The following is a 10239-nucleotide window of genomic DNA, read 5'->3' as shown; positions in this document are numbered from 1 at the left end:
GCATGAATCGACTTCCGTACATGTACAGCGACAAATGAAACAGCGACGTTTTCTTTCTTCCGCAAATTCGAGGAATGTTGAAAAAGAGTCACGGACTCACCGATCTGTCTCTTCCTGCACCGTCCGGCTCTTTCCTTCGTTTCCTCTCGGCCTTCGCCTTGTCTCTTTGCGATCTGCGGAAACACGCGTGAGCGAATCGCTTGAGTCACTTATCGGTCGCGCGAATGATACTGAGCGATCGCGGGCGGCAGGGCACGTCGCACGAGCCACGTGCCAGAGCGCGGCGCGGAGCGACGGGAGCGTGACGTACGTCGCAATGCGCGTGCTCGTTAGATCCCGCGGGGTCACATGTCCCGGCACGACGCACGTTCGCCGATTCGGCCGGTCGGGCCGGGCCGGGCCGGTGCGCCGGATCGGCCGGATCCGATATGCCGTGCGCTGTGGAACGCTGCGTCGCGTCACGTTGGATTACCGACTCGTGAATGGATTTTGTTGAATAAACGGCCGCCGATCATTTGCGCCGATTAGCGGGAGATACGCGATTTTCTTGACACACGAGAACGGGAGTAAAATAATACGGAGAGTATTTGTCCCCGAATTAGGGGATGATTTTAGAAAAAATGGATATCCTTTTTTATAAAATTGTAAAAAGAAATAATATGACAAAAAGGGAGAGAAAAATAGAGAGGTAAGGTATATAAAGTTCGCGTTTCAGGGCAGATATACAGTGAGTGGAAAAAGTATTCGCATAGAGAAAATATGTTTTTAAAAAACTTTATTTCTAAAACGTAAATATTATCCAGCGAGAAATGAGTCATCGAATTGATATCGAATCGATTTCAATACTAATTCGACGTCGATTCGACGTTTAATTGACGGTCATTTCTTGCTGGGTAATTAACAATTTATTCATAAAAAATACAATAGACTATATGTTTCGTAAAATTATATGTACCAAAAAGATGTATTAATTATATGTATGATATGTATTGATTATAGAAAATATATCATCTGAAAAATAAGCGAAAATTGAACATTCTATTGTTTGGATCCTCAAAAATTCGTACAGTCGAGAAATTTAGCTTCTAAAATCAGGAATACATACAAAGCTCGTTTGCTTATGTTAGAACAGAATATATTCATTATATAAAATTGCTAATTAATGTTTATTTTTTACAAATAAGACTTTTATAACAAATTTCCTTGTACGAATACTTCTTGCTCTCACTGTATACATATATAATTTTATACATATATATACATATATATAAATATATATATATATTATATATACTCTCTAAATCTCGTGGAAATCTCACTCAAAGAGAAAATTGAGCGTCTTGTTCAAGAGTGACAGATTTTTACCCTCTTTTTAAAGTGAGATTTATTCTTTTGGAATGAGATTTCAGGTAGCATCTATTGGTTCATATACGTTTTATATACGTTTCCTAAACGTATCTAATGTTCTACAAACGTTTAAGGAACGTATGTAAAACCAACGTGTGCTACTGGGGTTCACTCTTTCGTAGTGAAATCTCAATCCCTTTTTTGGAATGAAGTTCCAACTATCTTGATATTACACTCCAAAAAAGGGATTGAGATTTTACTCCTTTGGAGTGAATCTCATTTCATAAGAGTAAATTTCACTTTAAAAAGAATGAAAATCTGTCACTCTTGAACAAGAGTGGTAATATTTTCACTCTTTTTTCAAGATTAGTTCAATTTCAGTCTCCGAGTGAGATTTCACTGTATGAGATTTAGAGAGTATATAAATAAAGAGAGAGATTTAATAAATTAAATAATATAAAGATGTATGGACAGCTTAAAACCTTAAATACAATAAAAATACAGATGAATATAGAGAGAAACAGAATAAAAGATTTTTAGTCTATCAATCAGAAACTCCAATGTATATGCTATAAAATATACATTTTGATAGATTTCCGATAGGTTGAAATCTGTTATTTTCTGTTTCTATTGTCTGTGCTTTTCATTATGTTTAAAGCTTGATGTATGAATATTTTTTTTTTATTTAAAATGAAAGTTATTTCGAAGCAGAATTTGGAAACTTTACATAGATATTAATATCGAAAATAAATAGAAAAATAAATGGATTGGGGACAAATGGAAATAGCAATATGTGTTTATCTTCGCATTTAAAGTTAAATTTTTTTCTAAGAAAATGTTGAGGTAGTTGTAATTTAATCTTGCCAGTCTGTTTAAATAGTCAATATGATTAAAAGCTTTAAAAAATAAAAATTAAAAAATTTTTACAGAAGAATCTTATATTAACAAGCGAAGTCGTGAAATACTATAGAAAATTTTTAAACAAAATATTGAATTATAAAAAGATAAATTATATTCTGGGTTAAAGAGCCTCAAATAGACTAGCAAAGTAAAGAATTTATATTTACTCTTTAAGATAAAGATACTTTTATTCTCTATGCAGTTTCGACTAAATTCATTTTAATGAAATTTGACTGTAAAACTAGTTGTCTAGAAGGGTATTTAAATCAGCGAGTTGGAAAGCTGTGAGAAAAGATGGATTTCAGCTATCTCTAAAGAAATTCTCATTAAGGAAAAGATTAATTTTAAAATAATTAAAATGTGTGTGTGTGTGTGTGTGTGTGTGTGTGTGTGTGTGTATGTAAAAGTGTAATCCTATAAATGAGATATTAACGCGAACCTTAAGAAAATATGCAAATCGAAGCTAATACCAATACATTAATCAGCAGAATAAATTAATTAATCACTTGTTCGATGTTAATTCACGGTAATATGATTAAGTGTATACACGCGATGTGATGTCAATTAATATGCAATTCCATTAAAATATTTACTCGCAAAATCAATATCATTAATAAAGACATGCATTTAAATAATACAATACTATTAATAACATTACATATATATATATATGTGTGTGTATTATATATACATATATATATATATGTGTATATATATATATATATATTAGGGTTATTGATTTAGTAATTAATTTTACAATTATTAAATTACAAATCGGATTATAGATATACGATTATTTCATATAAGATTATTATCAAATCTATTTGAAAAAAAGTCTGATGATAATTACTTTATATTGAGTAAAATAATCTCAATCAAATATTTGGTTAATGTCTCATCAAACATAATTTTACTTTTTTAAATATTACTAAAAGATTAGCTATTTTATTATGTTTGGTAATATTTATTAAATATTTAGAAAAGTAAAATTATTTTTTGTTAATTATTTTCATATTAATTGAATATTGATTAAAATTATTTTATTCAATATTTGATAATTATTACCAGATTTTTTCAATATTTAAATATCCCGTTTGGATCTCTTGAATGCCAGTAATTGCAGTAATTGCTATAAAAACAAATTATAATATTGAATCGTGCGTTGGATTCGAAAGAGATTTAAATTTTATAATTTCCACACGTTCAAAAAACGATATACAGACTTTCATCGTGTTCTAAAATGACAGTTGAACTTTTTTAAAGTACTGTGTTTGTAATCGCTTTACAAGTTTGCAAACACAATCGTTACAAGTAACACACATTCTGTTTTGTTTGTGCGACGATAATGCTGGGTCAGATCGCAAACTTGTAGGCGCGAATTAATTCTTATCTTATTCTTTATCTGGCAATTGCAAGTGATATAAGAAAGCCACGTGACAATCATCGACCGAGTAGTTTCCTTTCTGCAATGCAAAGTATTATTTATCTCGCTCTATAAATATCACGGCCGTGCAATAAGAAGAATGCATGCGCACGTAACGTTCAATTTTGCAGCGAAGCATTTCTTTTGACTCGCGATATCGGTTTTTTTTTTATTTGTATACTCGTCGCAGAAACTATTTTCGCTGTGATTGCACAATACAAAGTGTCTTGCGTCTACGGATTCTTCGGTCAATTTGGAATAAATTTTGTCTTGACAACTATATAGATTTTAAGTTATTTACAATTAAAAGCGAAGGCTTTTTGAAAATGAAATCCCAGAAATACAAACAAATTATAATTCAATCGATTTAATCTCTTTATAATCATAGATTTGTAATCCATGAACTTTTTTTAATTATTTAACTAGAAATAGAAGTATTAAATTAAATATCAATTTAATAATCACGATAAGAATTTATAATAGATAATGAAACTTTTTAACTTATTTACATTTTCATATACTGTATTGCTAAATAAACGAAATGTCAATTTGATGAATAGATTATTAATATTCACATTATATGGCTGAAAAATATCTACTGAAATAGACATATTATATGCTATTAGGATTTCTTTATATATTTAATATGAATTTAACGAGAGATAATTATTCTTGTTAATATCTACGTGATCAAAAAATCGGATAATTAATTGATTTAATTATCTGGTATTATGTAACATTTAAAACGTCTTCTCTCTCTCTCTCGATAAAAATCTCGGAATATCATATTAAAATTTAGTTTTAATATTATCAAGAATAAAATATGATTTTGTATTTGTATATTCAAAAGTGTGAGATATATGTAAAATTAATGATTAAAAAGAATTAAATTATTTGTTCAGCAAAATGTGCTCTATTATTAAAGCCCTTTTTGATATATTGCACACATATAAGTATAAATATAATATATGTAAAATTATATTAATGTGAAATATTATAAATGCGTAATCTGATGTGCGTAATATAACGTTATATAAATGTAATAAATACATTTTTTACATACAATATGTTTTTATTATGTTTTATGTAATTATATGTTTTTCCTTATATCGGAAACTTCGATTTTCATTACGTTTAAACCATTGTACCTATATTTTTTCTCTCTGCGGATTTAATTTTCGGTTTTACATCATTGGGACAATTATCGGCTGTAAATAAATGTAGTATGATTGTTGGACGTGTAAACTATGTCAGATGGGCGTCACCGAAACCACTGCACCGGATTGCGGAGAAAGTGTACAACGTTACATCACGTCTAGGACGGTCGATTAACACGGTCGATCCAGTTTGCAAAGTGCGGGGAACCGATAAAAATCAACTAGCGAAACGTGTCTGGTCACAGCAGTCTTTCGCGAAGGAGACGCGAACGGCGCGTATACTCTTATCGGGGAAACGTGCATATCGTCGTTGCAATAGCTGTAGAGCTACATTTTTTGCGAATTTCAATTACGTGAACGAGGTGTTCGACAGTAAACACGAGCGCATTGCGAATTTTCTATTGAAAACTGGCTTCTTTGAAAGCGAAATTTTTCAACAGATTATCGAAAGTTAATATCGGTAACTAATATTTCGATTGAAAATTTTGTTAAGCTCATCTGAAATCAATTAAAGAATGAGATTTAGTATTTTCATTAATTTGTAATTCTTCATGGAAAGGTTGGACGGTTTTTTGCTTGAAGTATTTAAAAATTTAACTAAATGCAGATCTGAAAATAATTTTGTTTGAATTATTATAATAGTTATGTAAGACGCTCAAACTGGTTACTATCAGAATGCCAAAACTTTTTGTAACATTGATCACGCTTGAAATTCTTACGTAATTATTTTGATGGTTCAATAATAATGTTATTTTCAGATTTATATCTAACATAAGTTAAATTTTTCGATACATCAGTAAAATTGTCGTTTCCGTTTTTCTAAACTGAAATTCAAGAATTATTTTTGCGTCCCATAAAATATTTCTATTAAAAAGAAATTGTATGTCAATTTTTTAGTAAAGAAATATATCGAGTTACATCAAGATTCCAAAAATTAAGTTTTTCAAAGATCTTTCTCTCAAGAGATGGAATAGATATCCTTTGCGGATATTCACAAACTGTCAATCGAACGGAAAACCAAATTCAATTAGAAAGATAAATTTTACATCGTTTGATTAACGTTCTTCTTTAGGTCTTTTATATTTTGGCAAGAGAAGAGTATTCTCCATTCTCGAACTTTGTGTTGTGCTGTGGGAATTAATTCCGAGACCTTTCGCTTTCCGGATGACTTTTATATTGTTAAGCTACATAGACCCACGCATTAATATACTTTCTGGAAGCAACCTGGGAGAAAACCTGGGGATCGTACATATGTACGTATTACCGAGAAGAACGAGGGAAACATCAAATATGGGGAAAAGAAAGAAGACGTAACAAAAAAAAATGGCACGCGCTTGGAGATTCCGTTACTTTATATATCTTTCACATCTTTGTTATCTTCTTCAGAAGAATAATAAAGAACTTAGTTATTTAGCAAACTCTTTGGACTCATTTGTGGTTGAGTGCGGTAAGACTTCCGTCCAAATGTTGAATAATTCTTATTTCCAGGATTACCTGTCGGCGGGTCTCACGGAACATGAGTTACTTCACGTGATGGTTTTTATCTCCCGGAAACCTGGAGAATTCATGTACCGTGTGACCTTCACATATTGCACCTTACAGGTGTTTCGAAATTGTTTTTTTTTATTAGGAAAGCTTTAGCTTTTCGCGTTATTTTCTCTTTCGAAGAAAAAGCTCCCTCCAAAGAAGAGCTCTTTCAAAGTTTTGGAGATTTTTTAAGTGCTTTTTATGTAGAAAACTTATTTTATTATTATTTTATTAATTTTCTTCGAAAAGCTTTTCTTGAGATTATTATGCTTACTTCTATCTTTTATGTTCCAAGGATTTTGATTTGCGCGAAACAAAAGGATCTATAAAAGGTAAATAACAATCATAATAATAATAATATAATAACAATATACTCATAATAAAGTATGATTATTAGCAACATCCGTATATAATCTTTTTGTAATTTATTATTAATATGCTGCTATAAAATTATGACGAACAAAAAATAATTATACAGGATGTCATGTAAGTTTTTGCCACTTTTTGTGTGAGATAGAGTGAACTAAATTGAGTCGAAAAGTCCTCTATTATTTTACACAATTTCCGAAATAATTAACGAGATATTAATTACTAAATATCGCCGAATATAAATTGATATTCAATAATTTTTTACTCAAGTACTATCAACTTTATAGATAAACGACAAGAGACAAAAATTGTTTATTTTCTTTTTATAGAGCTGTAGGAATTTTTTCAGAATTTTTTATCAACCTAATACTGTATTTTCTTATTGGCAACTAGTTTTACCAATATGAGAAAATGCGATACTAAAAAATTCTGAAAAAATTCTCAGAACTTTATGAGAAGAAATAAACAATTTTCTTGCTGTTTTTCTGTAAAGTTGATAGTATCTAAGTAAAAAATTATTCAAGACCAATATCCAGTCAATTTTTAGTAATTAATTTCTTGTTGACTATTGTGAAAATTGCAAAATGATGGAGGATTTTGTGACTCAGTTTAATCCGCTCTATCTACACAAAAGTAGTTGACAAAAACTTACGAGACTCTGTATTTAAGCATATAGAAGAATGAATATATGATATTAATCCTTTATTTATATAGTGAGTCTTTCGTATTCTTCACATTTCTTTTCTTCGAAAAATTAGGAGCAAGAAATAATTAGTTATAAACTTTAAACGGTTTTTCAAAAATGCATGAATTTATAAATACTTTCTAAAGATGTTAACGTGTATGTAAGAATGACTTAATAATTTTTGTATATTTATTAAAGTAATGAAAATTAATCCGGATACGGATAATCGAAAAATTATGTACTGACACTCTAAATTTTTTGCAGTGAGATCTCACTTCAAAAAAGTAAAAACACAACCACCTCTAAAAAAAAGTGAAAATATTTCACTTTTTGAAAAAGAGTGAGACAATTTTCACTCTTCTTAGTGAAAATTGTCTCTCTTTTTCAAGAAGTGAAATATTTTCACTTTTTTTCAAGGATGGTTGTATTTTGACTCTCTTGGAGTGAGATTTCGCTGCAAGAAATTCAGAGTAAAGGGTTGAAACTAAGATTTAAAAATCGCGTAAAGATTATTTTGAATTATTTTCTAAAAACGGATTATTTTATTACGAAAAGGAGTAAAATACCTGAACACATTCCTACGAATACGTGTGGTGTTTTCCTGCGAGTAACAATACTCCCGTTTATAATTCGATAAGATAAGAAAGAAAACAGAAGTCAGACGTATGATGCAAGCGAAAAGACCAGTGAGATAAGAAAAGTTTTTTTCTTAACGAAAAGCATACAAGAAACGAAACATATCTCACTAATAAAATCTGCCGCAATGATAGTCTATTAAAATCAAAATTAAGCGTCCGCGAGAAAATTTTGGTTTCAAATAAAAAAATTGTATCATAGTAAAATTATTCCTTTACTTATATGATGTTAGGATAAAAGTTCAGTATAAAAACAGATTTATCGCTCAATTACTATAAAAAAACGTATGCATTCCGTTAATTGCGAAAGGATTTGTTCCTGAGTGACTACGTAGTAGGTAGGCTGATCGGGATTCAACGCAGGAAATGGAAACACAGGATTGTTCTCGGATCCCTCATCCGATCGGTTAATATTCAAGCGAGTTTCCGCAAACACAATGAAGAATCCGATTGATGTGACGTGTTGCTTCCGCGATATGTCTGGCGATTTCTCTTTGCGAACATTTTTTGTGTAAATAAATATTTTTGGCAATGCCGACCTTAACAAATTTCATATTCATATTCAAGTGGCTATCGTTACGAATTAATTTTTCAGAAAAAAATCTTCTGAAAAGTTTTCTTTTTAATTTAGTAGTTTAATTATAAGTTTTTTTTAACTTGTAGTTTAATTGTATGTAATTTAATTTGTAGCGTAATTATAGCTTTTTAATGGATTACAAACAAATTCAAATCCTTTTGCTTGCATATGTCATATAGATAATTAATAAATTCTAATTTAAAATTATTCTTGTAAAAGGAAGAATTAATTAATTTCTGTTATAAAATCATGCAGTCTTAAGCCACAAATGTTAAGAAATGAAAAAAAACGTAAGAACAATTAAATTAATTAAAAACAATTAAATAAATATAAGCTAAAATTTTGTTTTGATCATTTAACTGCAATTGCAATGTAACGCGATTAGAATCGCAGAAACCTAGAAAACCAGTAGGCAAGAAGTATATCACTGTCATAATCATAACTTAATTGAGTGACTCTTATCTGTTATCAGGCATCAGGCAATTGATTAACTCGTTCTTCTTGATAATATGAACGGATAAAAATTGCACGGTAACCAGGAGATTACAGGGAGAAAACAACGGAGAACGGACATACCGTATGCACGACGTGTTGCTTCAATTTACATTTGCCGATTGGCTTTGGAAGACGCGTGTACTTTGTGCACAGTTCCTTCTTTTCTCTCAATATCGCCGTCGTCCTGTAATCTTTAGTAATCCTTGATTGCTCCTTTGCTCGTGACTAGGCCGTGTGTAACTTTTCTTACTCGTGACAGTCGTTGCCTTTTTCACCGTGTCGCGCAAGTCTCGATTAATCGTTCGACAGAGGAGCATCGTCGAGATTCGATAGTCTGCTATCTGATACATTTCGAGATTCTCTTTTCTGCAGGGCCGCATTTCTAAAGCCCGTTTCTATCAATGTAGATTAACTTTAATCTTGGCTCAGCTTAGCCTTTATCTTTGTCTAACTTTTAGAATTAGAAACGGATGAAAAGTAAGTTGAACCGAGATTAAAGTTAACCTACATTGATTAGTGGAAATGGGCATAAATCAGTTGAGTCACAGATGTTTTTTTGAGACTTATGTCGGAAAGAAAAGCAGAATTTTTCGCTAAAGTAGAATTAAATTAATCAATAGGCGAAAATTTTAAATCAAATCAATCGTACAAAATGAAATAAATAAACGAAATAAATGAAATGCAAATAATATTAAATAAGCGATAATTCAATTTCCATTATACTGCAGATATTTTTATGTATAATCCGAGATTTATTTTATCGTGATTTATTTTCATAACACCAGTATCTCTATGTATAATTGAAGATTTATTTTATCGTGTTTCGTATCTTAAGATAAAAATAGATGGAATCTACAACGGTGAAAATCCAAGTCTGAATTTACAAGCAATAGTTGCTCGCTTCCAGTCGTTTTTATCTCCAGCGAGTCAGTTTCCATTGCGCGTTGCCATCGTCGCGAACGACAGATTTAGCATTTTTGCGTATCGCTCGTTGATAACGTAATTTGAATCTAATATGTAACTCGAGTGGACTTAGATTTCAACGCTCTAGAGCAGAGAACAAATGATAACTCTTGTGGATCTGACATTAACAATCTTTTACGGACCTCTCTGTCAGTGAAAAT

The 10239-nt window shown here is 30.7% G+C and overlaps 1 protein-coding gene across 2 annotated transcripts in view; it reads right to left on the bottom strand.

The window, feature by feature from the left end:
• The window catches only part of LOC108752175 (maternal protein exuperantia), a 17756-nt gene extending 8352 nt beyond the window's left edge, over positions 1–9404 (bottom strand). The window contains exon 1 of one of the 2 annotated variants that reach the window (XM_018492845.1): positions 9197–9404. The gene's annotated coding sequence lies outside the window, so the exon portion shown is untranslated. Of the gene's footprint in view, positions 1–100; positions 238–9196 lie in introns of those variants that run through there. The other variant, XM_018492844.1, reaches the window with a different exon arrangement.
• Between the last annotated feature and the right edge of the window lie 835 nt (positions 9405–10239).

Source organism: Trachymyrmex septentrionalis, unplaced genomic scaffold (assembly GCF_001594115.1).
Source record: "Trachymyrmex septentrionalis isolate Tsep2-gDNA-1 unplaced genomic scaffold, Tsep1.0 scaffold59, whole genome shotgun sequence".
Lineage (NCBI taxonomy): Eukaryota > Metazoa > Arthropoda > Insecta > Hymenoptera > Formicidae > Trachymyrmex > Trachymyrmex septentrionalis.
Note: the sequence above shows the minus strand (reverse complement) of the source record. Positions and strands in the feature narration are given on the sequence as shown.